We start from the raw sequence: 8,324 nt of genomic DNA, 5'->3' as shown, positions 1-8,324 counted from the left end.
TATCTTGGCTGTGCCTAGAACTGCACATTTCTGGACTGAGATGTCTGATGTTGTTCCTGGGATCTGTTTATATAACTCCAAGATAACTATTTAGTTCTAAACTAGTTAAATATTTATTTCTGAGCTAGCTATACATTTAATTTGCGGAAGTGGACAATCAAAATAAAAGTTTTTCTTTTAAGTTAAATATTTAGCTTACAAACTAAATATTTCATTTGGAACTAAATATCTAGTTGGTTAATTAAATATCTAGCTTGCTAACTAAATAATTAGTTTGAAAACTGACATAAATGAAAAACATGGAGAAAATACGACGTTGAAAAATGATTCCCCATTTTTTTTGTTTTGATGAACTGACTAATCCAAAATACTGCTGTTAATTTTTGACTGTAATTTTACAAATGGCACCCCACCTATTCTATCAAATTAAATGAAATGTAAAGTGTGGCAATAGAATAAAACCAGCTCATCCTGGTGCCTGAAAGACGTTTAATTTCCAGCCCTTGTTAAAGAAAATGTCCCCACAAGCCCCCTTTTTTTTATTTTTTTTCCTTTTAGGATTTCTTTTAAACTCTGGAGAACAAATGGATGATCACACCTTCACTGCATCCAGCCGAAGACAGCACAGAGAAGATCTAGTTAGCGGCAAGATGGACTCAGGCATAACTAAAAAATGCCGGTGAACTGTCAGCTTTTCAGTCTGCTGTGTGGCACAAGTTCCAATTAAGGGAGGAAACTGAAACCAAGTGACAACACGAGGACTGCACAAAAGATAGAGAGGCTTGTTTTGTAGGTAACGAAGGCAACATGCAGCACTTCACACAACACAAAAACAGGAAACTTTTTAACACTGGTGTCTGCGTAAGCTCTTGAAACGGTGCTTTAAAGTTTAAAATGTGTGTTGTTCTACTGTTTAAGACGTGCAATTTGTTCTAATCAAGCAAAACCCAGATATGCATGGTCAAATAAAAGGGAAAACGTGAATGATGCTTCCGTCTTTTCTGTTCTTGTTCTAATCTCAAATGGATCTTTCTCCAATCTTACATGGCTCATTTCAAGAACTCATTGTGTGTTTTTACATATCTGGCCACAACCTGCAAGATATTTTCCATTTTTCTTCCAAGAACTCATTGGTACTTTATGATCTTACACTTGTTCAAAACGTAAAGGTTACTTTCCCATAACTTAAAATATACTTTCCAACATTGGCAGGCTTGCAGGTTTCCGGAAACCTCCTCTTTAACATACTAACAAAGCCTGAACTTAACCTGCAGCTGCATACTCATTTTTCATGTGGGACAAGGTTTTTGCAAGTGTAAAATGTGAAATTCATGGTATTTTTTCTGTAGTAGTGACCAAACACTGATGGAAATATTCTTTGAAAACTAGTTTCTGTTTTACCTGGTCAGACAAAATCAGCTAAAACAGCACAAAATGACTGCCTACTGAAAAAAAAATAGGTGAAAATTATCTCATTTAATTTGCCATTTGCATGCTACATATGAATTTCATTTGTAGAAATTTACAGGTTCAGAAAACCTTATTTCGGCTCTCCTTGGATACGTTTGTCTTATTTTCTTTCTACTTTAATATTTCTAACAAGTAAGGCCTGGCCACTGATCTTTGGGGTATTTTTATATCCACTCACCTTAATCCAACATGTTTAGGTCATTAAGACGCGTCTTATTCACTAATGTCAATCTGGCAGCATCACTTATTTTATCACGCTGTGAAAAACTTTGGAGCACGGTGACAACATGCTAGCTACCGTTAAAGACGCAAGATAATGACGGGTAACCATGGCAACTGGTGACCATCTTATTGCAATGAGTTTGCTCTCACGTCCGCCGTGTTTACAAACAAATAATCCCACTACTGGGAGCTTCACTAGAACTTACTGGTTACTTTAATGTAACTTTCCATGAACGTGTGAATATTTACAGGTTCCTTTCATAAAAAGTGAAATAAATACCCAAAGACTTTCCTGTTACTGACCCTAAACTGTAAGGTCAGTTTTTCATAGCTTGAGTAACTTCTTTGAAAATAATACTTTTAGGAGTATTTGTACTATTACTACCAGTGCGTTCCCATATGGGGCAACATCCTGGACCCAATCGGGTATCTAAAAGAAGTCACTCCGCTGGTGTTGATGTTTTATCACTCTCGCTTATGTTATTCGTTATGAGGACGATCAAAGTGACGATAAAAAGTATTTTTCACTGAATTATCTCTGCATAAAGTCAGTCATTATCATGACAGGGTGACAAAAAGTCTTATGAAGTTTCTTTTTGTTCTACGATAAATTAGATAGTTGCAAATCTGTAATCTGGTCAATCATCAAAGCAGTCAAAATAGTGTTGCGTTAACATAAAGGATGTAAAGAATGGCTTTAATGGCTTCTTTGTGTTCACGGCGATTTATAATGAGAGAAGCATTTTTCAGTTTGAAGCCAAAGACGTTTCAGTTCTTCAAAAGGGGTTAAGCTTGATATGTGAAGTTCTGGTCTGGAAGAAGTTATGTAACTTTCCTTCACTGCTATGAACATTACTTTAGTTTCAGTATAAGTCTAAGGGTGAATCCTCATCAGCCGTGTTTAGTCTACTTTAATCTAACTCATTTATTTACCTAGAAAGTCTGGTTCGCTTGGGGAGGTGTGAATGCAAACTCTAATGCGGATCAAGTTTGGTCTCAGTTTGGTTTAAATTAACTCTGTGTGGTTCGAATGCATATGCAGGAAGCGGACTACGGTGCAGTGCATTCTGGGTAAATACAACCAAAACAAACATGGGAGTCTAGTGCTGAAAGGAGAAATGGCTCATGGTCTTTAGCCAAAGAGAAAAAAGAAATCCTACAATCGCCACTCCTTTATGTTCACGTTTTTCTGTGTCGTCTTCAGAGGGTTTCTAGTCGTTTCCTTCGGTTGTTCTTGGTGCAGCGCCCCCACAGGCGAGGAGGGGAACAGGTTTTTGAACTAGGTTGGTTAGTTTGACTCAGTGTGGTGTGAAAGAGAACCGCAGAAGCTGGAAATGTAACAAATGTTGCAATTTTGGTCCCAATTTGAACTGAGTCTACTGGACAATCAGGTGGGAAAAAACCCTGAAGATGCAGGATTTTACATATCCGGCGTTTTCTTCATCCAGTACAGAAATGGTTAATCTGCAGGCTTGGAAAGCAACCAGTAGGAATCAGGGGAGTACGGTCTGGATTATGCAATGATGTAAAAAAATGCACTGGTAGAGGAAAAACTGCAGAGAATGAATGCAAATGATCAAAAGTCATTGTTTCAACTTGATGCAATCGTAGGAAATGATGTTTAAAGGCCATTCTGAAGTCATAAATGTTTCTGGGCCTCGGCCCAGTGACTGTAGGCCCCAGTTTTACTTCCCGTTCTTCGGTTCAGCTTGGCAGTCGAGGCGAGACCCATAAACCTCCCGCCGTGGCCCGACGTCACCCTCCTGAACTACAGCAAAGTGGAGGGGCAGCAGGGGTGGGGCGGCGGAGTCGTCGCCTCCGGCGGAGCGGAGTCACAACTTGGCATCCTCCAGTAACCTTTTAAAATGCAAGCAAGCACAGAGCCGAGAAGCCAGACTTCACATGGATCCGTTTCAGGATGAGCGCTTATCTATTCAGCAACAACACTTAAATCTGCCAAAATACTGCGCCGAGCGGGGGAAAAGGTCACGCACGGTCGTATGCAAAACCACACACACACACCGGCAGCTGCACTCCTGCGAGATACATGCAGGATCACGCCATCAGAGGCGGGAGAAATGCATTTTCTAACGCACAGCTGATCGATTTCCGCGGGAAATAACCTGGGTCCTGTGAGTTGTTATTGCTCTCATGCCATTTTGCGGATGTATTCATAAACATCCCAGCAGCTTATAGTGGTACGCTCAGCAGAAAAACTGACAGATAAATGAATCATAAAAAGGCCTGGCAAGGACAGCGTCCCCGAGTTCACCCAAACATGGCTGCTCCTGCAAGCTGCTGAGTAAGAATCGCCTCCAACCCCCAACCTTTAATAATCTGGATCGTTTATTCGTTGATATAGGAACACCAGGAAAAAGCTAAATGTTTAATGCATTCAGTTGCTATTGGAAACATTTTTTTTTTCCTTTTCTTGCTTCTCTTTGCAGATAAATAATCCATTACAGAGATAAGGCTGCAGTAAAGGAAACCACAGCAGGCTGGGGAATTTATATGCAATTTATTTCCTTTACATTGCCGATTTTTTTTCTTCGTATTTAAATAAAATGTTAAATAAAAACAATGCAAGTTCTACGATGGAGTGTCAGAGTGTCAGTGTCGCTAAGAGAATAAAATATAAGATTCAGAGAATAAAGTTGAAACAACACAAGAACAAAGTCATAATACAACTTTATTCTCAAAATACTTTTATGATTCTTGTAATATTACAACTTTATTCTCCCATTTTGGCCTTACTCTCATTTGTTTTACTTTAGTTTTGTACGACTGTCAAACAAACAGTCTCGTAATATTTTGACTTTATTCATATACTGTTATGACTCAAAATATCACTTTAATCTTGAAATATGGCCCATGTATTATTTTGACTTTACTCTCGTACTTTAACAAGTTTATTCTCGTAATTTTATGATTTTATTCTTGTGATATTAGGATTTTACGGTCAGGTTAATCTCAGTTTAATTTCTTCTTAGGCTGGCTCTAATACTACATGTTAAAGTCCACCCTGTGCCCACTGCACAAAAACAATAAAAACCAATAAGTGTGTGTGTTATCAGGGGGCTGGAAGGCAGGTAGATAGTTTTTACTCAGAGGAGCTGTTTTCTGATTTCAGGAAACACGAATGTTGATGTTGATGGGGAGGAAAACTGATCTCGAGAAGTGAACAACAAGCACGATAACACTTATCTGGGGAGTGTGGGGCAATACCCAACACTCAAACGGATGCTCTACTATCTGAACAAAGTATTTTCCTTATAAGAGGAGAAAAAAAAAAGAAAAAGAAAGAAAGATGGTCTCTGATGTGCCGGCTTTGCACCTCCCAGAGTAATGGAATAAATGCCCATATCTTTGGACTGTAAAAAATGAGATTGGGACTGTGCAACTGTAATCCAAAGCAGAGGGAGGCTTTCAGTGTAATCAATCTCCAAAAAGGCTTTTAATGGAATCAATGGAGAGAAAAGGGGGATTGATTTCTGCACAGCGTACTGCCATTTTTAGATATTTACTCTGTCAAATCTCTCGGCGCAGGACTGAAAACTTCCATTCTCTGATATAGGTTAATTGCATATCGAGCACAGCAGTCCATTTGTTAAGTGGCACACTTTTTCTTGGTGGCCATTAAGGCACATACAGCTATATTGGAGTGTGAAACTATTAAACTGGGCCGTGATCAAAATGTTTCACCAAAATGTATGACCTCGCTGGTTGTTTTCTTACTGTGGGTTTGAAGCAGAAAACAGGCCAGAAGTTGCTGTTTTTCTAGGTTAAATACTGGTGTGTCTGTGGCAGTTTGACCAAATTATTATTATTATTTGGGGTTCAGCAGAGATATTATGACCTGTAGTAGGTAGCAAGTTGAAATTAGAACTACTGATACTCTGATTAGCTTTATTTTTGGTAAATTTACAACTTTACAAAAGAGGAAACAAAATAAAATGCTATTTTACAAACCAATAATTTACCAGAAAAAGAGTAAGCTAAGGTAAAAGATTATACTAACCTACTGTATTCATACACACAGTAGTCTAAAACAGTGAAAGATATCCAACAAGATGGTACATTAAAGTAATAAATAAATAAATAAAGTATCCATGCATTTAGTGTGCTTTTCCACCTGATAGTCCATTAGACTTGGTTCAATTTGGCATCAAAGTTGCAACATTTGTTGCATTTTCAGCTGCTGTGATTCTCTTTCACACTGCATTGAGTCAAACAAACCAAACCAATTGAAAAACATGTTCCCCTCCTGGCCTGTGGGGGCGCTGCACCAAGAACCACTGAAGGAAACGACACAAAAACCTCTAAAGATGACATGAACATCAACTTCCTTCTTCACAAAATGGAGTAGCGTTAGATTTTAGCGGAAGTAAGATTTCTCTTTTGTCTTTGGCAAAAACAACGAGCCATTTCTCCTGCTAGCGCTAAGCTAACATGTTTGTTTTAGCTGTATTTACCCAGAATGCCCTGCGCTGTAGCTTTTGGATTGGTCTCCAGACTGTTTGGTGTTCACATGTGCATTCAAACCCCACCAGACTGAACAAAGACTCAGGTTTGTAGGTGAACCAGAGTTCCCTTTTTTGGTCCACATCACATTCACACCTCCCCAAACGAACTGGACCTTCTAGACAAACAGACTGGAGTTGGATTAAAGTGGACTAAACAGGACTGGTGGGAATAGCTGTGTCTCCTTTTACTCTAGATCGAAACACTATACCCATGTTTAAAAGTTAAAATTTTCTTTAAATTTTCTTGGCTTCATAAAGAATAAAAGTGTTGCAAATTCATCAAAACATGTCCATCAACCTCCAGTGTTTGGAGGCTTGTCAAAAGGCTCAAGGCTTTATTTTCATACAGATGTACCGGCATGATGAAGCACACACAACAGTCTGGGAGATACTTTTTCATAAATAGTAATTGGTACCAAAAAAAAAAAATGCATTTAGGGACATTTAAATTCACACATATGAAACTGCTTCTGGTGATAGCACCCTGTCAGAGTAACTGAGTAAAAGTGTAAAAATGGTTTATTTTAGTAACTATTATCTCGACTATCAAGTCAGAGACGACACTGTAAGGTGTAATATGGGGATCCTTGAACTTAAACTCTACAGTAATATATACTCTACTGTTCCTCTTATTAAAGAAATTGCTAAAGTACAAGTAAAACTGCAATCATCGCCATTCCTCTCTTGGTTTCTCACTTATTTAACCTTCCAACCATCCAAGAAAGGCTATAAAGCACAAAGCTCCCTCTTGTTTTCATGAATAAATATCCATCTTATCCCGACTTGTAGATCTAGCTGTAAGCTTACCATCTTTTGACAGTGAACCCAATTTTCTTTGCAATCTGGGAACCCATTACCCAATTCAAGAGACCGGTTAAATGCTGCTCAGCTGTGGTTCAGCTTCAGTTCTCTGGGTTTACAAGACACAATACAATGCAACACTTCAAACAAAGCATAACCGTAAAAGCATATCAAGCCATCTGTGCCTCACAACAACATGTTTGACAGGTAATTGGAGTCTAACTCTGACAATTATATACTTTCACTATGCTAATTTGCTACAATTAAAAAGCTTTAGGCTTAACAAATAGCTCATTATGAAAGAAAGAGTCTTTAAGAAGCTGTCGAAGTTGTTTGGCGGCACTTTGACAATCGCAAACCCGGTCACAACTGACATGCTCAACTACTGTAGACATCTGTCTAAACACCATAATGTCAAGAGCAAAGACACGTAGATTTGGAGAGGTCATGAAAACGTAAATAAATCTGAATAAACCAACAAGGAACTCATGTACAAAACATTAAAAACCAGTAGTGGAAACAGTACTCGGCTCTAATTGTGTAAAAGTATTGATACTCATTAAATATTACTCAACTACGAGTAAAAGTTGCTCAGTTAACAGTTTACTCAAGTACTTACTTTTGAAAAACCTGCCCCTTCTTTGAGTTGTATGTAATGTTTAACTGGTCTGGTCTAACTAGGATATAAAATCTTTTACATAAAACCTAAAGCGTTGAAAAAACACCAAAGACTTCACTCTGTCATAATTGCCTAAATAAAACCCCAACCACCTGTTGTTGTTTATTATTGTTTTTTACAGTAAACTAATGTTTTTTGGTGTCTGAGAAATGAGTTGTTTCAAAAACCTCCCAACTGTTAAGTCACTTTTGACGGCGACCGCACCGTTACCTAGCAACCCCAGCAACAGAGTTCCGCCTGTTACCTAGCAACCCCAGCAACAGAGTTCCGCCTGTTACCTAGCAACCCAAGCTGAGTTCTAGCATGTTTGGTCAACTGGTTTTATCCCTGTATGCGCTTTACAATGGCTGCTGGAAAAGACGAGTGACAAAACGCCTTAAAAAGCTCATTCATACTAAAATCTCATTATCTAGGAATGATTTTGTGCAAAAAATGTAATGAATCTGTTTTGTACAGCATATAGAACTTTCCTAACATGTTCAAGGAAATATAATAGGTCATCTTTCAGTTCAGTACTCAAGTAAATATACTGTCCACCACTGTTAATACCACACAATAGTGTCAAAAAGATTCAAAGCCTCCATCTACTTTGAGCCTGTGGGGATCAAGCAGAAATGTGCCTCATCCAT

Source organism: Poecilia latipinna, unplaced genomic scaffold (genome assembly GCF_001443285.1).
Source record: "Poecilia latipinna isolate Pla-1442-1.1 unplaced genomic scaffold, P_latipinna-1.0 Scaffold226, whole genome shotgun sequence".
Lineage (NCBI taxonomy): Eukaryota > Metazoa > Chordata > Actinopteri > Cyprinodontiformes > Poeciliidae > Poecilia > Poecilia latipinna.
The sequence above is the reverse complement of the archived record's forward strand: the minus strand, read 5'-3'. Positions refer to the sequence as shown.